The following is a 26,130-nucleotide window of genomic DNA, read 5'->3' on the forward strand; positions in this document are numbered from 1 at the left end:
GCAATATGTTCATCCATTTATCATAGCATTTACAACACTGGATTTTAAATGTCGAGTTTTTCCTGAGCTTAAGTCTCTCTAGACACCCTATACTAGCCTTGCTCTTCCAGTTTGTGACTTAGTTCTGGATCATGAAATAAGAGCAACAGTTACATCAAAGTTATCCTGTCCAATGGACTGTGCCATGATGTGATTCTGGAAGGCTCTCTCCATCCATGTGACCAAGGCCAAGGAATATATCCTGAAGGATGCTTACACTCTGATTAAATCAACCACCTGCCCTGACTCTTCCTTAAATACTTGGGGTTAGAACATCTTAGCCCGTGCTGTCAGCAAAATGGACTCTAAAATCCTTTTTTTTTCCTCTTCCTTTATAAGCTTCATTAATGGTTACTGTGGGCTTCTCTGGCTTTCATTGGTAATGAATCCATTTGCCAAGGTAGGAGGCACTGTTTTGATCCCTGAGTCAGGAAGATCCCCTGGAGAAGGAAATGGCAACACATTCCAGTGTTCTTGCCTGAAAATTCCATGCATAGAAGCCTGGCAGGCTACAGTCCACAGGGTTGCAAAAGAGTCACACACGACTTAGTGAGTAAACAACAACAATAATGGTTACAGTGAGTCAGGACATAAATATCAAAAATAGTCTTTGTAAGCTAAAATTTTAGAAACAATTTTGAAGGCAATCAGGAAATATTAATAATATAGAGTCAGACACCATGCCCAAACTTTATTATATACAGCATGCTGTGTAAAAGTTGAAACAGCACTATCAAGTTGATACTCTTGTCCTGATTTTATGGGAAATAAAAACAGACTCCAACAACTTGTGTCTTTGATGTTACAGAAAATAAAAAGTACTGAAGACACTATTCAGAAGAAGAAATTATGACTTTAAAATTCCAAAGACCACATAATTTTCCACTGTATGACTCATAGCCTTCTCCTAACAGTAGATGTTTACAGAGAAACATACTTGTCTACTGTTACCTTTTTCCCAGTTGCCCTTATTAGATGGCTTCCCAGAAGATCTTTTGAATTCTCAAAACTCCAGTCAGCTCAGCAAAAGAGACACTGATGTATAGAACAGTCTTATGGACTCTGAGAGAGAGGGAGAGGGCGGGAAGATTTGGGAGAATGGCATTGAAACATGTAAAATATCATGTATGAAACGAGTTGCCAGTCCAGGTTCGATGCACGATACTGGATGCTTGGGGCTGGTGCACTGGGACGACCCAGAGGGATGGAATGGGGAGGGAGGAGGGAGGAGGGTTCAGGATGGGGAACACATGTATACCTGTGGCAGATTCATTTGGATATTTGGCAAAACTAATACAATTATGTAAATTTTAAAAATAAAATAAAATTAAAAAAAAAAAAAACCTCCAGTCAGCTATTATACCATCTCTGTGTGAACAGCTCACTACTCATATTGACAAATTACTCTGAATTATGTTTGGTTTGTCAAAGCTCAGTGACAGAATGAGGTCCATGATCTCTTTCCAAATCTAGACATCAATTTAATCTTTAGATGTGGATTCCTGAATAATATTTTGATCCTGTGGGAGGCAAAATCACTTACACTCCCAGTGCAATGATGTTCTGTCTTTGTTGTTTCTATTCCCTCTACTTTTCCTTTGTTGGTTCCTTTATTTATTTTGAAAGTTCAAAAATTCTGACACCTGGAAAGTTAATCTTTACTTTTGGTCCATTGCATGAAAGCAGTAAAGAAACAGAGTCTGGAGCTTCTAGAGTGAGGATCTTTGTTCTACTGGATCTACCATATACTCTTCGTGTGACTTTGAGCAAGTTACCTCTCTTTGACTCAGCTTCCTCATCTGTAAAATAGAGTTATGGAGACATGTAACTCTTCATATTAATAAGAATGAAACTGACTAATCATGTACAATAGTCAGAAGAGGGCCTGACACATAGTCAACACCAGTCTTGTTAAGGCATTAACTCTCTTTACAGCAGACCTCATGTTTCTCTTTTTCCAAAAATGTGTTCCTATTGGACATCAAATTCTCAGTTCATTTTTATGTTTTAATCAATTATTTGGGGCAGATTTTTCTCATTCCTCATTTTTCTGTAATATGGCCCCCATTTTTATATCCTTCCAGAAGGAAGTCACTTAAAATTTCAAACCACCAAATACATAGAAGAAATGAGAACTGTTATAAGTTCACACTCAGGAAGAGCAGATCCATTCCACAATACATGTCTTTTAACAGAGCTGAAATAATCAACTTTGCTTGTCTTGCTTGAGTTCTTACTTTCTGTCCAAATTGCTAGAAAAGGAAAGCAATTAAAAGATAAATGTTTACCTCACTTCTTAACATCCTTATAATCCTAAGAGGTTCACATTGCTACCTAGATCCAGCTGTTTCTATATTCTAGTAATAAAATGTTGTACCTGGTCTGCAATAGTCCTTGAAAGTTTCACATAATCACAAATATAATTCAAATGAGCTTACCAGTTAACACAGTGGTAAAAAGAATCTGCCCACCAATGCAGGCAATGCAAGAGAAGTAAGGTTGATCACTGGAGTAGAAAATGGCAACCCACTCCAGTATTCTCACCTGGAAAATTCCATGGACAAAGGAGCCTGGGGAGTTATAGTCCATGGGGTCACAGAGAGACGGACATGACGGAGCATACATGCACACATCCATATTCAAATATTTGTTTGGTTGTATCTTCTTTATTTCTTTGAAACACATACCATATATTAATGCTACGATACTCTGAGGGATGCAGAGATAATTTTTTTTAATTCTTATGTATTCACAGAATTTTAAATACCCAGAAGCTAACTCAATCTTTCATGACCATAATTATCAAAAAGACAGTTATACCAAACATATTTATTCTGCACAAAAGAACAGACTATAAACACTATGAATTTATAGTAATTGACATCTTAGGGAAATCAAACTGTCAAGAAGCTCAAGTTATGATTTAACATGTAGTATATAATTAGGGCTTCCCTGGTGGCCCAGACGGTAAAAAAATCCTCCTGCAATGCAGGAGAGCTGGGTTAGATCCCTAGATCTCTGGATTGGGAAGATCCCCTGGGGGAGGGCATGGCAACCCACTCGAGTATTCCTGCCTAGAGAATCCCTATGGAAAAAGAAGCCTGGTAGGCTACCATCCTGGTGGGTCACAAAGAGTTTGGACATGACTGAGTTGACTAAATACATATAATTAGTACTACTAGGTTTTGTTTTTCTTTTCTTAGAAAAGGAGATACCCTTATTACTCAGAATCAAAATATGTTTATATCTTTAAATGTCTGTAAATCATGTATATGGTTATTCTGTTTATTTCATAGTACCCAATTTTTTTCAATATCAGATATTATTGATGGAAAATAAACATTGAGACTTCTCATCACTTTGTTTCTTCAGCGTTTACTCTAGCTTTACATGCTATAATGTTAATGTTAATGTGTGTGTGTTCAGTCACTCAGTCGTGTCCTACTCTTTGTGACCCCATGGCCTGCAACACACCAGGTTTCCCTGTCCCTCATCATCTTCTGGATTTTGCCCAAGTTCATGTCCACTGAGTTGGTGATGCTCTATAACCATCTCATCTTCTGCTGCCCCTTCTCCTTTTGCCTTCAATCTTTTCCAGCATCAGAGTTTTATCCAATGAGTCCACTCTTCGCATAAGGGGGCCAAAGTATTGAGGCTTCAGCTTCAGCATCAGTCCTCCAATGAATATTCAGGGTTGATTTCCTTTAGGACTGACTATTTTAATCTCCTTAGTATCTAAGTGACTCTCAGGAGTCTTCTCCAGCCCCACAATACAAAAGCATCTATTCTTCAGTGCTCAGCCTTCTTTATGGTTCAATTCTCATATCTGTACATAACTACTGGAAAAAACAGCTAATATTAATAGCACATTTATATATTATAACCATTACAAGGACATGGAAGCCTGTTATGCTGCAGTCCATGGGGTTTCAAAGAGTTGGACACAACTGAGAGACTGAACAACAACAAATTACAAGAATAGTCTTCAAAAATAGCATATTTTATTGTCTTGGAACATTCAGGCTGCTGTAACAAAAATACCATAGGGTAACTTACAAACAACAAATAAGTATTTCCCACACTTCTGGAGGCTGGGAAGCCTGAGATAAAGGCACCCACAGATTCAGGGTCTGGTGAGGGCTCTATCCCCGGTGCACACATGACTGTCTTCTCATTGTGTCCTCACATGGTGGAAGCGACAGGGGGCTTCCTAGGGTCTCATTCATAAAGACATTAATCCCATTGATGAGGGCTAATGACCTCCATAAAACCCCACCTCCAAATTCTATCACATTGGGTGTTAGGATTTTAACATATGAATTTAAGAGGAATACAAACATTCAATCCATAGCACATATCAACAATAAAAAAAAAAAGTATGTCTAAATAAAACACATGCACTACTTATACTTTAGTAAATATATGTGTTCAAATAATCAATATGGGCACAGTAGTTTCTCAATTTTGAATACCAAAATTTTTTTGTAAATGTGAGCTGCAGTGCACAGGGTTACAAAGAGTCAGACATGACTGAAGCGGCTTGGTGTGTGGTGTGGTAGAAAACGCAAACTGGCTGGCTATATATAATACATAGAAATGTGGTTATAGACTACTTATTACTATTGAGGCAGACTAATAGTTGTCAACTTACAGCTATCCTTTTTAATAGTGGGCTCCAATTTTAGCTAAAAATACAACTCCCTAAAATGAAAAATGTTTATCCTGCTCTTTCATGTACCTGGATATAACCAAATGACTAAGTTCTGGCCATTTAGAGTAAATATAAATGATATGAAGTTTGTAAAAGAGTGTGCTTGTCTTCTTCCTTTTATCTTTCCTGATGTCCAGAATGTAGAGGTAATGGCTGGAGCATAAGAAATCACTTGAGATGATAAGGTAAACTTAGGAAAGAAAATAGTTTATAGCAAAGCAACAAGATAGAAACAAGTATCACTGATTTGGAATACCATACTAACTAATTCTGGAATTCTCTATATTTCCATTATCAACAGGATATGTAAAATAATTTTGGCATATTGATAGAATGGAATCATGAATAGCAATAAAAATGAATAAACTACAACTATGTGTAAACATGAACTTTATTCATTAACATTATATTGAACAAAAAAGTATAATATTATATGAGCTCATTTCATATATAATTTCTAGAGCATTCAAAATATAAAAGAAATAGAATTACTAACACATAAATACAAAAAACAAAGTAAATATGATAATTACAAAAATGTGGAAAGAAGAAAGAGTTTCATTTATAAGTAACACATAGTAAGTAACAAAAAACCTGGTGCAGTTATTAAAAAGAAATAGATATATTTTGCAAAATCATTTTTTACAAAAGCCAGAGATTTGTGGAGACAAGAAGAGTAAAACTAGAATTCCAGATACAGAAGAGCCATTCATAAGTTAGATTATGTCCACAGGCTGTTTTCATGCCTTGTAGCCTTAACCACTGTGGTACCCAAGTGGTGAGGATAAAGCTTAGCCTGGCAGACAGCCTTTAACAGAGGAAAGGAGAAACAGACTATAGCTTATTGCATGGGGCTTAAATGACACATTAGAAACTAAAAGAACTCTAAAGGAATAGCCAGTTTTCTCTATAGAGCACGTGGTATCTCTCAGGAAAGTAGGAGACTAGGAGAAATGAAAAGTTTTTAAAAGGGAGAAATACCTCAAATCCCACAATGTGTAGGAGAAATGTTGTACAGAAGGTAAAAGCCCACCATAAATGTGTAACTAATATCCTGTTAATATGTAAACTATCATTTGAAGCAAGCTGGGAAGGAAGACTAAAGAACCCAACCAATAACCCGCAATAGAGCAGAAGCAACTCTTCTTCAGACATTCAGGGCTGAGAAGAAAGAGACCAGCCAAACTTTCAGTCAAAATCTTGATGGCCATAGCTGGGGAGGGACTGAGAGAAGAGAGAAGAGTTGTATTACTCAAAGAGCAAAAAAGCATAAACCTAGCCCAATCTATATGGTACCCTCCATGGTTCTTTTAAATACTACCTTGAAAACAATCAAAATGTTCTGGCTTTTTAAAGTGCAAGATAATGTGGCCAATAATTTTGTTTTAAAAAATTAATAATTTAAATTGACTTGTAGATGACCTTTTTTTGATATTGAATAGTGAAAAGTTTAATATAATTGTTATTGATATATGCAAGACAATGAAAAACAGACCAAATGGACAAAAGATGGCAATTTTAACAGACATCCATATGAAAGAATCAAATGGATGCTCTAGAAATCTTAATATGAATGAAAAAAATAGAACCCAAATTTGTGCTTTTTTTTTTTTTAATTTTATTTTTAAACTTTACACTATTGTATTAGTTTTGCCAAATATCGAAATGAATCCACCACAGGTATACCTGTGTTCCCTATCCTGAACCCTCCTCCCTCCTCCCTCCCCATACCCTCCCTCTGGGTCGTCCCAGTGCACCAGCCCCAGGCATCCAATATCGTGCATCGAACCTGGACTGGCAACTCATTTCATACATGATATTATACATGTTTCAATGTCATTCTCCCAAATCTCCCCACCCTCTCCCTCTCCCACAGAGTCCATAAGACTGATCTATACACCAGTGTCTCTTTTGCTGTCTCGTACACAGGGTTATTGTTACCATCTTTCTAAATTCCATATATATGTGTTAGTATACTGTATTGGTGTTTTTCTTTCTGGCTTACTTCACTCTGTATAATAGGCTCCAGTTTCATCCACCTCATTAGAACTGATTCAAATGTATCCTTTTTAATGGCTGAGTAATCCTCCATTGTGTATATGTACCACAGCTTTCTTATCCATTCATCTGCTGATGGACATCTAGGTTGCTTCCATGTCCTGGCTATTATAAACAGTGCTGCGATGAACATTGGGGTACACGTGTCTCTTTTTCCCTTCTGGTTTCCTCAGTGTGTATGCCCAGCAGTGGGATTGCTGGATCATAAGGCAGTTCTATTTCCAGTTTTTTAAGGGATCTCCACACAGTTCTCCATAGTGGCTGTACTAGTTTGCATTTCCACCAACAGTGTAAGAGGGTTCCCTTTTCTCCACACCCTCTCCAGCATTTATGACTTGTAGACTTTTGGATCGCAGCCATTCTGACTGGAGTGAAATGGTACCTCATAGTGGTTTTGATTTGCATTTCTCTGATAATGAGTGATGTTGAGCATCTTTTCATGTGTTTGTTAGCCATCTGTATGTCTTCTTTGGAGAAATGTCTATTTAGTTCTTGGGCCCATTTTTTGATTGGGTCATTTATTTTTCTGGAGTTGAGCTGTAGGAGTTGCTTGTATATTCTCGAGATTAGTTGTTTGTCAGTTGCTTCATTTACTATTATTTTCTCCCATTCTGAAGGCTGCCTTTTCACCTTGCTAATAGTTTCCTTTGTTGTGCAGAAGCTTTTAAGTTTAATTAGGTCCCATTTGTTTATTTGTGCTTTTATTTCCAATATTCTGGGAGGTGGGTCATAGAGGATCCTGCTGTGATGTATGTCGGAGAGTGTTTTGCCTATGTTCTCCTCTAGGAGTTCTATAGTTTCTGGTCTTACGTTGAGATCTTTAATCCATTTTGAGTTTATTTTTGTGTATGGTGTTAGAAAGTGTTCTAGTTTCATTCTTTTACAAGTGGTTGACCAGTTTTCCCAGCACCACTTGTTAAAGAGATTGTCTTTAATCCATTGTATATTCTTGCCTCCTTTGTCAAAGATAAGGTGTCCATATGTGCGTGGATTTATCTCTGGGCTTTCTATTTTGTTCCATTGATCTATATTTCTGTCTTTGTGCCAGTACCATATCTTAACTGTGGCTTTGTAATAGAGCCTGAAGTCAGGTAGGTTGATTCCTCCAGTTCCATTCTTCTTTCTCAAGATCACTTTGGCTATTCGACGTTTTTTGTATTTCCATACAAATTGTGAAATTATTTGTTCTAGCTCTGTGAAGAATACCATTGGGAGCTTGATAGGGATTGCATTCAATCTATAAATTGCTTTGGGTAGTATACTCATTTTCACTATATTGATTCTTCCAATCCATGAACATGGTATATTTCTCCATCTATTAGTGTCCTCTTTGATTTCTTTCACCAGTGTTTTATAGTTTTCTCTATATAGGTCTTTAGTTTCTTTAGGTAGATATATTCCTAAGTATTTTATTCTTTCCGTTGCAATGGTGAATGGAATTGTTTCCTTAATTTCTCTTTCTGTTTTCTCATTATCAGTGTATAGGAATGCAAGGGATTTCTGTGTGTTGATTTTATATCCTGCAGCTTTACTATAATCATTGGTTAGTTCTAGTAATTTTCTGGTGGAGTCTTTAGGGTTTTCTATGTAGAGGATCATGTCATCTGCAAACAGTGAGAGTTTTACTTCTTCTTTTCCAATTTGGATTCCTTTTATTTTTTTTTCTGCTCTGATTGCCATGGCTAAAACTACCAAAACTATGTTGAATACTAATGGTGAAAGTGGGCACCCTTGTCTCGTTCCTGACTTTAGAGGAAATGCTTTCAATTTTTCACCATTGAGGATAATGTTTGCTGTGGGTCTGTCATATGTAGCTTTTATTATGTTGAGGAATGTTCCTTCTATTCCTGCTTTCTGGAGAGTTTTTATCGTAAATGGATGTTGAATTTTGTCAAAGGCTTTCTCTGCATCTATTGAGATAATCATATGGCTTTTATTTTTCAATTTGTTAATATGGTGTATTACATTGATTGATTTGTGGATATTGAAGAATCCTTGCATCCCTGGGATAAAGCCCACTTGGTCATGGTGTATGATCTTTTTAATGTGTTGTTGGATTCTGATTGCTAGAATTTTGTTAAGGATTTTTGCATCTATGTTCATCAGTGATATTGGCCTGTAGTTTTCTTTTTTTGTGGGATCTTTGTCAGGTTTTGGTATTAGGGTGATGGTGGCCTCATAGAATGAGTTTGGAAGTTTACCTTCCTCTGCAATTTTCTGGAAGAGTTTGAGCAGGATAGGTGTTAGCTCTTCTCTAAATTTTTGGTCGAATTCAGCTGTGAAGCCGTCTGGACCTGGGCTTTTGTTTGCTGAAAGATTTTTGATTACAGTTTCAAGTTCCGTGCTTGTCATGGGTCTGTTAAGATTTTCTATTTCTTCCTGGTCGAGTTTTGGAAAGTTGTACTTTTCTAAGAATTTGTCCATTTCTTCCACGTTGTCCATTTTATTGGTATATAATTGTTGATAGTAGTCTCTTATGATCCTTTGTATTTCTGTGTTGTCTGTTGTGATCTCTCCATTTTCATTTCTAATTTTATTGATTTGATTTTTCTCCCTTTGTTTCTTGATGAGTCTGGCTAATGGTTTGTCAATTTTATTTATCCTTTCAAAGAACCAGCTTTTGGCTTTGTTGATTTTTGCTATGGTCTCTTTTGTTTCTTTTGCATTTATTTCTGCTCTAATTTTTAAGATTTCTTTCCTTCTACTAGCCCTGGGGTTCTTCATTTCTTCCTTTTCTAGTTGCTTTAGGTGTAGAGTTAGGTTATTTATTTGACTTTTTTCTTGTTTCTTGAGGTATGCCTGTATTGCTATGAACTTTCCCCTTAGGACTGCTTTTAAAGTGTCCCTTAGGTTTTGGGTTGTTGTGTTTTCATTTTCATTCGTTTCTATGCAAATTTTGATTTCTTTTTTGATTTCTTCTGTGATTTGTTGGTTATTCAGCAGCGTGTTGTTCAGCCTCCATATGTTGGAACTTTTAATAGTTTTTCTCCTGTAATTGAGATCTAATCTTACTGCATTGTGGTCAGAAAAGATGCTTGGAATGATGTCTATTTTTTTGAATTTACCAAGGCTAGATTTATGGCCCAGGATGTGATCTATCCTGGAGAAGGTTCCATGTGCACTTGAGAAAAAGGTGAAATTCATTGTTTTGGGATGAAATGTCCTATAGATATCAATTAGGTCTAACTGGTCTATTGTATCGTTTAAAGTTTGTGTTTCCTTGTTAATTTTCTGTTTAGTTGATCTATCCATAGGTGTGAGTGGGGTATTAAAGTCTCCCACTATTATTGTGTTATTGTTAATTTCTCCTTTCATACTTGTTAGCATTTGTCTTACATATTGTGGCGCTCCCATGTTGGGTGCATATATATTTATAATTGTTATATCTTCTTCTTGGATTGATCCTTTGATCATTATGTAGTGACCATCTTTGTCTCTTTTCACAGCCTTTGTTTTAAAGTTTACTTTATCTGATATGAGTATTGCTACTCCTGCTTTCTTTTGGTCCCTATTTGCATGCAAAATCTTTTTCCAGCCCTTCACTTTCAGTCTGTTTGTGTCCCCTGTTTTGAGGTGGGTCTCTTGTAGACAACATATGTAGGGGTCTTGTTTTTGTATCCTTTCAGCCAGTCTTTGTCTTTTGGTTGGGGCATTCAACTCATTTACACTTAAGGTAATTACTGATAAGTATGATCCTGTTGCCATTTACTTTATTGTTTTGGGTTCGATTTTATACACCATTTTTGTGTTTCCTGTCTAGAGAATATCCTTTAGTATTTGTTGGAGAGCTGGTTTGGTGGTGCTGAATTCTCTCAGCTTTTGCTTGTCTGAAAAGCTTTTGATTTCTCCTTCATACTTGAATGAGATCCTTGCTGGGTACAATAATCTGGGCTGTAGGTAATTTTCTTTCATCACTTTAAGTATGTCTTGCCATTCCCTCCTGGCTTGAAAAGTTTCTATTGAAAGATCAGCTGTTATCCTTATGAGAATTCCCTTGTGTGTTATTTGTTGTTTTTCCCTTGCTGCTTTTAATATTTGTTCTTTGTGTTTGATCTTTGTTAATTTGATTAATATGTGTCTTGGGGTGTTTCGCTTTGGGTTTATCCTGTTTGGGACTCTCTGGGTTTCTTGGACTTGGGTGATTATTTCCTTCCCCATTTTAGGGAAGTTTTCAACTATTATCTCTTCAAGTATTTTCTCATGGTCTTTCTTTTTGTCTTCTTCTTCTGGGACTCCTATGATTCGAATGTTGTAGCGTTTAATATTGTCCTGGAGGTCTCTGAGATTGTCTTCATTTCTTTTATCCTCTCTGATTCATTTATTTCTACCATTCTATCTTCTAATTCACTAATCCTATCTTCTGCCTCTGTTATTCTACTATTTGTTGCCTCCAGAGTGTTTTGAATTTCATTTATTGCATTATTCATTATATATTGACTTTCTTTTATTTCTTCTAGGTCCTTGTTAAACCTTTCTTGCATCTTCTCAATCCTTGTCTCCAGGCTATTTATCTGTGATTCCATTTTGATTTCAAGATTTTGGATCAATTTCACTATCATTATTCGGAATTCTTTATCAGGTAGATTCCCTATCTCTTCCTCTTTTGTTTGGTTTGGTGGGCATTTATCCTGTTCCTTTATCTGCTGGGTATTCCTCTGTCTCTTCATCTTGTTTAAATTGCTGAGTTTGGGGTGTCCTTTCTGTATTCTGGCAGTTTGTGGAGTTCTCTTTATTGTGGCATTTCCTCACTCTGTGTGAGTTTGTACAGGTGGCTTGTCAAGGTTTCTTGGTTAGGGAAGCTTGTGTCGGTGTTCTGGTGGGTGGAGCTGTATTTCTTCTCTCTGGAGTGCAATGAAATGTCCAGTAATGAGTTATGGGATGTCTATGTTTTTGGGGTGACTTTGGGCTGCCTGTATCTTGGAGCTCAGGGCTGTGTTCCTTGTTGCTGGAGAATTTGCTTGGTATGTCTTGCCCTGAAACTTGTTGGCCCTTGTGTGGTGCTTGGTTTCAGTGCAGGTATGGAGGCATTTGATGAGCTCCTGTCAATTAATGTTCCTTGGAGTCAGGAGTTCCCTGGAGTCAGGGTTTGGACCTAAGCCTCCTGCTTCCAATTATCGGTCTTATTTTTACAGTAGTTTCAAAGCTTCTCCTTCTATACAGCACCATTGATAAAACATCTACATTAAAGGTGAAAAATTTCTCTACCATGAGGGTCACCCAGAGAGGTTCACAGCGTTACATGGAGAAGAGAAGAGGGAGGAGGGAGTTAGAGGTGACGCGAATGAGATGAGGTGAAATCAGTAGAGGAGAGAGTGGGCTAGCCAGTAATCTCTTCCTTATGTGCACTCCACAACTGGACCACTCAGAGTTGTTCATGGAGTTATACAGAGAAGAGAAGAAGGAGGAAGGTGAAAGAGGTGACCAGGAGGATAAAAGGGGGGAATGAAAAGGAGGGAGATAGATCCAGCCAGTAATCAGTTCCCTAAGTGTTCTCCACCGTCTGAAACACACAGAAACTCACAGAGTTGGGTAGAGTAGAGAGGGGTTAGGGAGGAGACACAGGTGACCTGGTGGAGAAAAAGGAGAGTCCAAAGGGAGAGACAGCAGTCAAGCCAGTAATCTTGCTCCCTAGTGAAAAATGGGTACTGAAGATTGGGTTCTTAAAGGTACAAAATTGGTAACAAATACATAAAAGCAAAAATTAAAAATCTAGACTAGAGTTTGGAATTTCAAAAATACAATGTTAAAGAAAAGAAGAAGGAAAAGAAAGAGAGAAAGAATGAACAAACAAAAACAAACAAGGTTGCAAAAATTATAAAGAAAATATAGGTACAAAATTGATAACTAATACCAAAAAGCAAAAGTTAAAAATCTAGAGTAGAGTTTGGAATTTCAAAAATACAATGTTAAGAAAAGAAGAAGAAAAGAAAGAGTGAGAAAAAAAAAAAAAACAAGAACAAACAAAGTCACATAAATTATAAAGAAAATACAGGTACAAAATTGATAACAAATACCAAAAAGCATAAATTAAAAATCTAGAGTAGAGTTTGGAATTTCAGATATACAATGTTATTTAAAAGAAGAAGAGAAAGAAACAGAGAAAAAGAAAAAATATAAAAAAGGTCACAGAAATTATAAAAAAAAAAAAAACTATAGGTACAAAATTGATAACAAATACCAAAAAGCTAAAATTAAAAATCTAGAGTAGAGTTTGGAATTTCAAAAATACAATGTTAAAGAAAAGAAGGAAAAAAAGAAAAAAAACAAGGTCAAAAAAATTATAAAAAATATATATGAAGTTTGCTTTAAAAAAAATAGGGTCTTCTTTTTTTTTTTTTTTTTTTGCAAAGTAATCGGTTATAAAAGTGAAAATTAAAGGAATAATAGATTACTTAAAATATTTTTTAATTAAAAAAACATAAAAAAAAAAGAAAGAAAGAATGATCATAAAAATATATCTAGGACTTTCTCTGGTTTTGTTGTGAGTATTGTGGGTTCAGTTCATTTTTGGCTAGTTCCTTGGTCCGACATATTTCTCAAGATCTATAGGCCCCTTCCTATGTAGTTGGTACTAACCACAGGGTTTTAATCTATTGCCTGTAGCTTCCAAGGCGGTTCCCTCTGTTACAGCTTCTTCTGTTTGCTGGTCTCTTCAGTGTCTGGTTTCTGCCCTGACACAAAGGGGACGGTGGAGGACACTTTTTTTTTTTTTTTTTTTTTAAAAACTCACTTGTTCAGTCGCGCTATGGGGAGAGAGGGATGCTGCAAACAAATAACGCTGGCATGTGCTTGCAGTGCCTCAGCCACACTGGGTCTGCCCCCGTTAATGGCGCGTGTAGCCTCCCTGTCCACGCTGCTCAGGCTCTAGGTTGCTTTGCCAGGAACCATCCATGGCCGGCCCTGGGCTGCCTGCACTTCCCAGGTCCAAGCCGCTCAGGTTCAGGCACTCGGGTAGTCCTCAGAGGCACAGACTCTCGGTTGGGCCTGCGTTTTGTGCCCTTCCCAGATCCGAGCAGCTCAGGTGATAAGGTGTTTGGCGAGCACAATTGCTGCAACTTATCGCCTCCCCGCCGCTCGGTTATCTAGGTGTGCAACCGGCGCACCTTCTTAGGCAGATGTTGACCATGCAGACCCCCAAGAAGTTTTAGTTAGCAAAGGATCCTGCTTACAGCTTTATAGATAATGTCTCTCTGGGGCTGCAATTGTCCCCTTCCTGCTCTGGCTGCCTGTCAACGGAGGGGGATGGTCTGCCACCGGCTATCTCTGTTCAGTCCTTTGTTTCGTGCGCAGGCCTGGCGGTGTCTTAGGTTAGGGCTGGCTTTTCATGTGGTAGATGTCCCACAGTCTGGTTTGCTAGCCCAAATTATTTCGCTCAGATAGTGCTCAGGGTATTCAGGCCAGATCTTTACTCTAAGTGATGCAGCCCACGCCGCACCTCCCTGCCCAGCCCCCACTTGCTAGTGGCATGTGCAGGCGTCTGCGCTGCTTCTCCGCTGGGGGAGTTACCGTAGGGCTTGCAATGTGCGGGTTTTAATTGTTTATTTATTTTTCCTCCCTGTTTGTTGCCCTCTGTGCTTCCAAGGCTCGGCACAGATTCGGCAGTGAGAAGGTTTCCTGGTGTTTGGAAACTTCTCTCTTTTTAAGACTCCCTTCCCGGGACGGAACTCCGTCCCTCCCTCTTTTGTCTCTTTTTTTGTCTTTTATATTTTTTCCTACCTCCTTTGGAAGACTTGGGTTGCTTTTCTGGGTGCCTGATGTCCTCTGCCGGCATTCAGAAGTTGTTTTGTGGAATTTACTCGGCATTTAAATGTTCTTTTGATGAATTTGTGGAGGAGAAAGGGTTCTCCCCATCCTACTCCTCCGCCATCTTAGGTCCTCCCTCCAAATTTGTGCTTTAAATACACACCTTTTTTGAGGTTAATTTGTGCTTTTATTTACCAGTATAACTTAACTACAGTGACCTGCAAACTTTTTTGATCTAAAAAAATACATTTTATATCACAGTACAGTAAACACACACATGTATATAATATGTATACATATATAAGTGAAACAAACAAAAGGTTTGCCAAAAATATCTACCCTGAGAAGTATTTTTTAGACTTTAAAATTGGAGGATAATTGCTTTACAAAGTTGTGTTGGTTTCTGCCATATAATAACTCAAATCAGCCATATGTATATATGTATATGTGTATATATATATATATATATGTACATATATACATATATATGACTTCCCTGGTGGCTCAGATGGTAAGGTATCTGCCTACAATGTGGGAGACCCAGGTTCAATCCCTGAGTTGGGAATATCTCCTGGAGAAAGAAATGGCAACCCACTCCAGTATTCTTGCCTGGAAAATCCCATGGACAAAGGAGCCTGGTAGGCTATTGTCCATGGGGTCGCAAAGAGTCGGACATGATTGAGCGACTTCACTTTCTTTCTTTCTATACGTATATATGTCTCCTCCCTTCTGAGTCTTCCTCCCATCCCCATCATCCCACCCCTGTAGGCCATCACAGAACACCAAGTTGGGCTTCCTATGTTACACAGCAGCTTTAAATGCAAAAACACGATAGTTTAAAAAAAACATGATGGGAAATGTTGTACCATGTAATTATGTAAAAATAACATGAACAAAAAGATCTGATTTAGCTGTATTCATATCAGATAAAATAAATTTCAATCCAAAGGATATTACAAAAGATAATGAACATGATCAGTCCTCCAAGCGGGCATAATAATATAAATATATTTGCACCTCATAATATAACTTCCAAATTTCTCAAGAGGCAGATCAGGTGGTCTGGTATTCCCATCTCTTTCAGAATTGTGATCCATACAGTCAAAGCTTTGGCATAGTCAATAAAACAGAAGATGTTTTTCTGGTACTTTCTTGCTTTTTCAATGATCCAATGGATGTTGGAAATTTGATCTCTGGTTTCTCTGCCTTTTCTAAATCCAGCTTGAACATCTGGAAGTTCACAGTTCACCTACTGTTGAAGCCTGGCTTGGAAAATGTTGAGCATTACTTTGCTAGCATGTGTTATGAGTGCAAGTGTGTGGTAGTTTGAACATTCTTTGGCATTGCCTTTCTTTGGGACTGGAATGAAAACTGACCTTTGCCAGTCCTGTGGCCACTGCTGAGTTTTCCAAATTTGCTGACATATTGAGTGCAGCACTTTCACAGCATCATTTTTTAGAATTTGAAATGGCTCAACTGGAATTCCATCACCTCCACTAGCTTTGTTTGTAGTAATGCTTCCTAAGACCCATTTGACTTTGTATTCCAAGATGTCTGGCTCTAGGTGAGTGATCATACCATCATGATTATCTAGGTTGTGAAGATAATTTTTGTATAGTTCTTCTGTGTATTCTTGCCACATGGAAAAACAGATGGGTTATAAAAAGGGAAAGGAGTATGTCAAGGCTGTATATTGTCACCATGATTATTTAACTTCTATGCAGAGTGCATCATGAGAAATGCTGCGCTAGAAGAAGCACAAGCTGGAATCAAGATTGCCAAGAGAAATATCAATAACTACAGATGTGCAGATGACATCACCCTTATGGCAGAAAGCAAAGAATAACTAAAGAGCCTCTTGATGAAAGTGAAAGAGGAGAGTGAAAAAGTTGGCCTAAAACTCAACATTCTGAAGACAAAGATCATGGCATTCGGTCCCATCGCTTCATGGCAAATAGTTGGGGAAACAGTGGAAACAGTCATACACTTTACTTTTAGTGCTCCAAAATCACTGCAGATGGGGACTGCAGCCATGAAATTAAAAGATACTTACTCCTTGAAAGAAAGGCTATGACCAACCTAGACAGCATATTAAAAAGCAGAGACGTTGCTCTGCCAACAAAGGTCCATCTAGTCAAAGCTATGGTTTTTCCAGTAGTCATGTATGGATGTTAGAGTTGGACTATAAAGAAAGCTGAGCACTGAAGAATTAATGCTTTTGAACTGTGGTGTTGAAGAAGACTCTTCAGAGTCACTTGAATTGTAAGGAGATCCAACCAGTCCATCCTAAAGGAAATCAGTCCTGAATATTCAATGGAAGGACTGATGTTGAAGCTGAAACTCCAATATTTTGGCCACCTGATGCAAAGAGCTGACTCATTTGAAAAGACCCTGATGTTGGGCAAGATTGAAGGCAGGAGAAAAGGGGACTACAGAGGATGATATGGTTAAATGGCATCACCGACTCAATGGACATGAGTTTGGGTGAACTCCAGGAGATGGTGATGGACAGGGAGGCCTGGTGTGCTGCAATTCATGGGGTTACAAAGAGTCGGACACGACTGAGCCACTGAACTGAACTGAACTGAATCAAAATAATGAAAAACTTTAACAAAAATTAACCTTAAATGGCATATAAATGGATTGGGGGAAGGGAGAAAATAAAGTAGTTTAATTGCTTAAAACCCTTATTGACCATTAGAAAAAGTCAGTAATATTCACAACTTACAATTCTTTAGTGTTAGTGTTTTACTCACTCAGTTGTGTCCCAGTCTTTGTGACTCCTTGGACTGAGCCCTCCAGGTTCCTCTGTCCAGGGAATTCTCCAGGCAAGAATACTGGAGTGGGTAGCCATTCCCTTCTCCAGGGGATCTTCCCAACCCAGGGATCCAACCTGAGTCTGCTGCAATGCAGCAGATTCTTTCCATCTGAGCCAACAGGGAAGCCCATTCTTTATATTGTACAATGTATGTTATATTTTGAAAAAATGAAGCTAAATATGGGGGAAAGATTCCTAAATATTTTTAAAGTTATTTCCATGAGAATAAGTATGTAGACTGCTGTATATGACCACTTGGAAAAAAAAAAAGGCCTCCATTTTGATAAAATAGTTAATTTTTTAAATGAGATTCTTTACCTCCATATACATTATTTCTTGCCTTTTCTTTTTGCTTTGCTGTAGTTGTAACTCAGCAGCACAGACACCATGCTATTTATGGTTATTTCAAGCATCGGTCACATGAACATTGCTCTCGTATACATGAACTACCTTGTACATACTTCTTAGGTAATGTGTTACCTACTTGTGTTATGCTTTGAGCTAAAGGTTGTGATTGGTTTCAGGAGACGTTTTTATCATTTTGAACCTGAGGTTTACAGTGCAAGGGGATGACATGGATGGCTGAGTCGGGTAGCTGTCAGACTTTATGGAATACTGGGTCTACTCTCCTAAATTTCATAAAATGGGCCCATTCCTCTAAATCAGTGTTCTATGTCTCTCCCATGTTGCAAAATATTTGAACTTCAAATTGTTCCCACAAGTCTTTAGAATGTGCTAAAAGACTATGTTTCCCCTAGTAGTTCTTTCTTCTCTTGCAGGATTTTGACACTGGTTATAAACTTGTACTCTAAAAAGTTTTACTAAGCTACTTGCTGGCTACCTCTTTCCAACTTTGTTCAAATTAAAAGGTTGAGAAGCAATAGTAAGAATTTTGTTAATTCCCTGACTTTATCTACTTTCATATCTAGAAGGTAGAGACAGAATGAGAAGTTGTGCCATAGCATTCTTTAATTTTCTCTTTGTTTGAGAAAACTACTTTGGCTGCTAATTTTTAGCATGGCCTGATGACTGAAGATTTATTCTTTCTTCCTTTTATTTTTATTGCTGCTTTTGCTCTTGCTTTTATTTCTAGGTTTCACTACCCATTATTTTTCTTTTACTATTAAATTTGGAAATAAGTTCATCATTCTTCAACCTTTCTGTAGAAATGAAACATTTTTAAAAATCTAAGCTACTAAATATTATTTAAGTATCTAAAAGTCAACAAGGGATATGACTGATTATTGTATCGGTTCAGTTCAGTCATTCAGTCCTGTCCAACTCTTTGCAACCTCATAGCATGCCAGGCTTCCCTGAACATCAACAGCTCCCAGTACTTGCTCAAACTCATGTCCATTGAGTCGGTGATGCCATCCAACCATCTCATCCTCTGTCAGCCCCTTCTCCTCTTGCCTTTAATCTTTCCCAGCATCGGAGTCTTTTCCAATGAGTCAGTTCTTCACATCAGGTGGCCAAAGTATTGGAGTTTCAACTTCAGCATCACTCCCTCCAATGAATATTCAGGATTGATTTCCTTTAGCATTGACTGGTTTGAACTCCTTGCAGTCCAAGGTTCTCTCAAGAGTCTTCTCCAAAACCACATTTCAAAAGCATCAATTCTTTGGTGCTAAGCTTTCTTTATAGTCCAGCTCTCACATCGATACATGACTACTGGAAAAGCCATAGCTTTGACTAGACGGACCTTTGTTGGTAAAGTAGTGATTCTGCTTTATAATATGCGCTGTAGGATTGTCATAGCTTTTCTTCCAAGGAGCAAGCATCTTTTCATTTCATGGTTGCAGTCACCATCTGCAGTGATTTTGGAACCCAAGAAAATAAAGTCTCTCACTGTTTCTGTTGTTTGCCCATCTATTTGCCATGAAGTGATGGGACCAGATGCCATGATCTTTGTTTTCTGAATGTTGAGTTTAAGCCAGTTTTTTCACTCTCCTCTTTCACTTTCATCAAGAGCCTTTTTAGTTCTTCTTCACTTTCTGCCATTAGGGTGATGTCATCTGCATGTCTTAGGTTATTAATATTTCTCCCGGCAGTTTTGATTCCAGCTTCTGCTTCATCCAGCTCGGCACCTTGCATGATGTACTCTGCATATAAGTTAAATAAGCAGGATGACAATATACAATCTCGACGTACTCCTTTCCCAATTTGGAACCAGTCTATTGTTCCGTGTCCAGTTCTAACTGTTGCTTCTTGACCTGCATACAGGTTTCACAGGAGGCAGGTAAGGTGGTCTGGTACTCCCATCTCTTGAAGAATTTTCCACAGTTTATTGTGACCCACACAGTGAAAGGCTTTGGCCTAATCAATAAAGCAGAAGTAGATGTTTTTCTGTAGCTCTCTTGCTTGTTCGATGATCCAACGGATGTTGGCTATTTGCTCTCTGGTTTCTCTGCCTTTTCTAAATCCAGTTTGAACACCTGGAAGTTTTCTTTTTTTTTTTAATTATTTTTTGTTTGTTTGTTTGTTTTTAACCTGGAAGTTTTCGGTTCACTTACTGTTGAAGCCTAGCTTGGAGAATTTTGAGCATTACTTTGCTAGTGATATTAAAAAGTTATTGTATATGTGTCATAATTGGAAGGAATTTCATCTCTAGCTATGGTTTGAGTTAGGGTTGGTCCCGTTCCATTCTATTTGGCTTATTCAAATTTAGATACACTTGATAATTAATAAAGACACTGGGGAAGGAGAGGGTGAGATGTATGGAAAGAGTAACATGGAAACTTACATTACCATATATAAACGAGATGGCCAACGGAAATTTGCCCTTTGGCTTAGGAAACTCAAACAGAGGCTCTGTATCAATCTAGAGGGGTGGGATGGGGAGGGAGGTGGGAGGGAGGTTCAAAAGGCAGGGGATATAAGTGTCCTTATGGTTGATTCATGTTGAGGTTTGACAGAAAGCAACAAAATTCTGTAAAGCAATTGTCCTTCAATTAAAAAAATAAACACATTGAAACAATATATGAGGAGTATTGTGCACTGCACAACAAAGCATATCATCAATCGAGGTATCGTGGACTATATGGAAGTGGCTTGTAGTTATCTGTGTGTGTGTGTGTTAGTCACTCAGTCGTGTCTGACTCTTTGCAACCCCATGAACTATAGCCTGCCAGGCATCTCTCTCCGTGGGATTTCCCAGGCAAGAATACTTTAGTGGGTTGCAATTCCCTTTGCTAAAAGATCTTCCCAACCCAGGAATTGAATCCAGGTCTCCTGCATTAGCAAGCAGAATATTTACCATCTGTTCCACCTCTATATATGCCTAAGTAATTGCTGATCACCCCACAGGAAGCATGACTCTGGTAGCACCCTTACTGCTCCCTGTGCCAAATTACCCAGAATCATGAGCTGAAAGTTCAAGGCCAGAGGTCATAATGCATGGTGAGATATCTAATTCAGTGTTTTTAGTTTTGAAATCTGTCTTTTATCAAGTTAACCTCAAAATTCTCTCTGCTTTAGGTTTTGCAAAACCTGGAACTGTTCTTGTTGTTTAGTTGCTAAGTCCTGCCTAACTCTCTTGCAAGCCCATGGATTGTAGCCTGCCAGGCTCCTTTTGTCCCAAGCAAAAATACTGAAGTGGATTGCCATTTCCTCCTCCAGGGGATCTTACTGACCCAGGGATTGAGCCCATGTCTCCTGCATTTACAGGTGTAGTCTTTATCACTGAGCCACCAGGGAAGCCCAAAAACGTCCATAAGTGTGGCCTAATTGTTTTGCATTCAGTCTCAATTCAAATCCAATTTTACAGTATACTGTCCATGGAGACTTGGGCAGCACCCTTAATTCATCTAAGATTCAATTTTCTCATCTGCAAAATAAAGATCAAATGATCAAACCACAGGGTTAAAGAGACTTCTAATGCTTAGATTAATGCCTTTCAACATGAAGCAATTGAAAATTATAGTTACTTTAACTATTACTACACAGATAAAGAACACTGGTATATGATGACTGATCCTAATCTTGTGTACTCTCATTACTTTCTTCCTTAGTTTCTCCTGTTGTGATATGATTTCTTTAAAACTTTGAAAATAACCATTCCTATCCCTGTGCATTAAAGTTCAATAATTTCTTTTCAGAGTTAGACTCAGAAAAGTACATGATATTATCAGGAAACTACTCCAGAATTCCACCTAATATAGAGCAAGGATAAACCTTGTTAACTTGGATATGTAAAAAATGTCATCTGTTCCAACTGGTATTCTCAGAATGTTTGTTCTACTTTAGATAATTAATCTAGAAGAAAAGTGTTTCTATTAATAAAATCAGCATACTAATAGAGATGTGTTCATTCATTTTCCGTGGCTGAGACAGGGTCAAATATCTGAAAAGACTTAGAAACGTATTTCCTATCCTTTTGCATGATTTATCCTCTCCTGAGTGTTAGTCAGTGTGCAATTAAAGTGCTCCAATATTGTAAAGTCTATTATTCTGTTAAAGACTTTCAAATTCTAACTATAAAATAAATTATTCATTTCCAATAGTTGGACTACTCAACATATTATTGGCTTTCAAAATTTTAATTACATGTAGAATGTTTATGGATCATCTCTTTCAATGAGGCTAATTTGAATTTTGGAAACTATATTAGAATTTGCATACTGAAATCTGGCAAAGAGTTGTTCAAAATATTTGCTGAAGGAATGGATGATTTAATGCCTAGAAGAATATACATATGGAATAAATCGATTTAGATATATTTTTCCTTAAATTGTATAAAATGAAAATTTTACTCTCCCACACTTCTGTGTCAAATATTTGGTTCAGATGTGCTTTTCTGCTTCCATTTTATGAAGGATTTCAGACCTATTTTTACTCTAAAAGAGAATTATGCAAATCACATTTAATCACTCAATAAAATAGTTCTGAATGAAGTGTTTCCAGTTATCCACAATTAGTTTGATAGCTGAGGTTATTAAACCAGTTTTCATGCTTATTTCATCTTGTAATTTTATTCATTCATTTGCAATTTTGACATTTGCATAGTAATTATAGGGGAGGAAAATTATTTACAATATATTGAAATACTCATAGATAAAATAATTTCTTACTACTGTCTATATTTGCCTCAAAAATAGACAGACAAATAAAACTTCTCTGGATAATTTTAATTAGTGTCTTTTGAGGAACAAATGTCTAATTCAGAGAGGCTTTGGTACAAAAAAGTTGGAAAAATAATTGGTCCTTTATTTTGTTAAACTTAAGACGTTTTATGAGTTTAACCATAAATTAGAGCACCTGGATCTCTATAATCGTCCCATAACTGATGCAAGTGGAGATTTCCCACAACTTTTACAAAGAAAATGAAAATAAATAAGTTTTACTCATGGATATGTGAAACAAGAACTTCCAGATGTTCAAGCTGGACTTAGAAAAGGCAGAGGAACCAGAGATCAAATTGCCAACATCCGTCGGATCATAGAAAAAGCAAGAGAATTCCAGAAGAACAACTACTCATGCTTCGTTGACTATACTAAAGCCTTTGACTGAGTGGATCACAACAAACTGTGGAAAATTCTTTAAGAGATGGGAATACCAGACCAACTTACCTGCCTCCTGAGAAAGCCTGTATGCAGGTCAAGAAGCAACAGTTAAAGCCGGAAATGGAACAACTGGTTCCAAATTGGGAAAGGAGTATATCAAGGCCGTATATTGTCACCCTGCTTATTTAACTTCTATGCAAAGTACATCATACTAAATGCTAGGCTGTATAAAGCAGAAGCTGGATCAAGATTGCTGGTAGAAATATCAATAACCTCAGATATGCAGATGACACCACCCTTATGGCAGAAAGCAAAGAGCAACAAAAGAGCCTCTTGATGAAAGTGAAAGAGGAGAGTGAAAAAGTTGGCTTAAAACTCAGCATTCAGAAAACTAAGATCATGGCAATCCAGTCTTATCACTTCATGGCAAATAGATGGGCAAACAATGGAAACAGTGAGAGACTTTATTTTTCCAGCCTCCAAAATCACTGCAGATGGGGACTGAAACCATGAAATTAAAAGATACTTGCTACTTGGAAGAAAAACCTTGACAAACATAGACAGAGTATTTAAAAGTAGAGACAGTACTTTGCCAACAAAGGTCCATCTAGTCAAAGCTATAGCTTTTCCAGTAGTCATGTATGGATGTGAGAGCTGGACTATACAGAAAGCTGAGCGCTTAAGAATTGATGCTTTCGAACTGTGGTGTTGGAGAAGATTGTTGAGAATCCCTTGGACTGCAATGAGATCAAACCAGTCAATCCTAAAGGAAATCGATACTGAATATTCATTGGTGGGACTAATTCTGAAGCTGAAGCTCCAATACTTTGGCCACCAGATGAGAAGAACTGAGTCATTGGAAAAGATCCTGATGCTGGGAAAGATTAAAGGCAAGAGGAGAAGGGGCTGACAGAGGATGAGATGGTTGGATTGCATCCCCAACTCAATGAACATGAGCTTGAGCAAGCTCTGGGAAGTGGTGAAGGACAGGGAAGCCTGGCGTGCTGCAGTCCATGGGGTTGCAAAGAGTCAGGCGTGACTGAGTGACTGAACAACAACAAACTAATATTTGAGTATTCTAATGTTATTTCATCATTTTTCCCCATCACTATCTACACACACACACACACACACACACACACACACACACACATGCATTCACACATATACACAAACTCTAAGACTAAAAAATTCCCTTCCTCTTTGCTTTCAAAATTTAAATTTTCCAGTCATATGTATACTTTCCTTAAATAACTTTTCTTTCTCTACATATCATTTATGCTTTGATTCTGGGATATTCATTTACTTTTGTTCTTTTTCAGCCACTAAGTCATGTTGGACTCTTTGTGACCCCATGAACTGCAACACGCTAGGCTCCTCTATTCTCCAGTATCTTCCGGAGTTTGCGCAAATTCACATCCTTTGAGTCAGGGATGCTATCTAACCATCTCATCCTCTGCTGCCCCTTCTCCTTTTGCCTTCAATATTTCCTAGTATCAGGGTCTTTTCCAATGAGTTGGCTGTGATCAGGTGGCCAAAGCGTTAGAGCATCAGCTTCAGCATCAGTACTTCCAATGAATATTCAGGGTTGATCTCCTTTAGGATTGACTAGTTGGATCTCCTTGCAGTCCAAGGGACTCTCAAGTCTCTCCAGCATCACTACCTTAGGTAATATACTTTATTTAAATACATTTAACCAGGTTTCTAAAAAGAGAAAGCCTCGATAAGTACTTGTCATTCTGGGAGTGTCTCAGCCCTCAGAACATTTTAAATATGTGCCACCTTTATCTTCTCTCTTTTCTTTTTCTTTTTTTAAATTTTATTGTATTTTTTAACTTTACAATATTGTATTGGTTTTGCCATATATCAACATGTATCTTCTCTCTTAAACCATACAGCTAAGAATGCAGGGGGAGAGTTGTCCCTCTGAATTCTCAGCAGAAATCTGAGGTAGAGAAGGGCTTTCTCCAGAGGAATATGTTGACATTGTCTTTTAACAAATTAATAAACTCAGAAATATTCAAGAGATATACAATGTTTTTAAGAAAATTTTATTGGCTTGGACTGTAAAAAAAGCAGACATATCTCAAATGAAAATAGGTCTTGGAACCCCAAACTTCTACAGACAGAGAGCAGTGTAAGAAACCTACTACTACAGACTAAATATTTGTGTCCCCCCAGATTTTTAAGTTGAAACTTAATTTTCAACATGATGGCATTTGAAGATAGCAACAGGAGGTGATTAGATTATGAAGGTAGATCTCTCATGAATGGTTTAGTGCCCTTATAAAAAAAAAACCCCAAAATTTCTCTTGCCACATCCACCATGTGAGGACACAGCAAGAAGACAGCAAATTGTGAATCAGGAAGCAGGCTTTCACCAGACATTAAAGCTGACAAATCTTGATTGTGGAATTCCCAGTCCCCAGGACAGTGAAAAATAAATTTCTGCTGTTGATAAGCTATCTGGTCCATGATGTTCTATTATACATAGCAGCTCTACTGTACTATGATATCAATGAAATAAAATTCACATTATAAAACAAGAAAATCTTAACCAGATATCCCCATGACAGAAATATTTGCTCAAACATAAAGATAAATTTTTCTTCTTTTGGCACCAGACATCAGTCTCCCTAGAAGATAACATTCCTTTCTCAATCCTGTAAGGGGTCATGATGATGCACCACTTGCCTTGTATATCTTTGGTGAATTTTATGTACGATGCCAGTGTATCATTTCCCTTAAAGAGAAAAATAGAACATACTGTGTCAGATGGCTTGGAGATGTATTAGACTTCACCTAATAAAAGTCCAACTCTGTGCAACCCCATAGACGGAAGCCCACCAGGCTCCCCCATCCTTGGGATTCTCCAGGCAAGAATACTGGAGTGGGTTGCCATTTCCTTCTCCAATGCATGAAAGTGAAAAGTGAAAGGGAAGTTGCTCAGTCTTGTCTGACTCTTAGCGACCCCATGGACTACAGCCGACCAGGCTCCTCCATCCATGGGATTTTCCAGGCAAGAGTACTGGAGTGGGGTGCCATTGCCTTCTCCGAATAAAAGTTTTTAGCTTAAATACGTACTTACATGGTTATCGTCTTCCCTTGTAGCTCAGCTGGTAAAGAATCCACGTGTATACAAGAGACCTAGTTTCAATCCTAGGGTTAGGAAGATCCCCTGGAGAAGGGAAAGGCTACTCACTCTAGCATTCTGGCCTAGAGAATTCCATGGACTCTATAGCCCATGTGGTTCCAAAGAG

General features: G+C 37.8%; 1 long non-coding RNA gene across 1 annotated transcript in view; it reads right to left on the reverse strand.

Moving 5' to 3' along the window:
- Nucleotides 1-26,130, reverse strand: part of LOC123330587 — a 218,223-nt gene that overhangs the window by 467 nt on the left and 191,626 nt on the right. Inside the window, exon 2 of the long non-coding RNA XR_006546608.1 lies at nucleotides 991-1,101. This is a non-coding gene — a long non-coding RNA (uncharacterized LOC123330587). The remainder of the gene's footprint in view (nucleotides 1-990; nucleotides 1,102-26,130) is intronic.

The sequence above is a fragment of the Bubalus bubalis genome, chromosome 19, assembly GCF_019923935.1.
Source record: "Bubalus bubalis isolate 160015118507 breed Murrah chromosome 19, NDDB_SH_1, whole genome shotgun sequence".
Classification (NCBI taxonomy): Eukaryota; Metazoa; Chordata; class Mammalia; order Artiodactyla; family Bovidae; genus Bubalus; species Bubalus bubalis.